The sequence below is a fragment of the Capsella rubella genome, unplaced genomic scaffold (genome assembly GCF_000375325.1).
Source record: "Capsella rubella cultivar Monte Gargano unplaced genomic scaffold, Caprub1_0 scaffold_1, whole genome shotgun sequence".
NCBI classification, from domain to species: Eukaryota; Viridiplantae; Streptophyta; class Magnoliopsida; order Brassicales; family Brassicaceae; genus Capsella; species Capsella rubella.
Window position 1 is genome coordinate 11,469,721 of NW_006238923.1, and position 335 is coordinate 11,470,055.

Consider the following 335-nt stretch of genomic DNA (forward strand, 5'->3'; position numbering starts at 1 on the left):
ACAAAATTTAATTACACTATAAGTTATGATCAAATGGCAAAGAAGATAAAAGGACTTAATCATATATCATTCAACAAAATAAATAAATGTTTATGACAATCATTCAATAGAAAATTTAATTACAGTATAAGTTATAATCAAATGGCAAAGAAAATGAAAGGACTTAATCATATATCATTCAACAAAATAAATAAATAAATAAATGTTTATGACAATCATTCAATACAAAATTTAAGTACACTATAAGTTATAATCAAATGGCAAAGAAAATGAAAGGACTTAATCATATATTATACAACAAATTTTATAAGGCTTATTGGTGGAAAATTATTTAA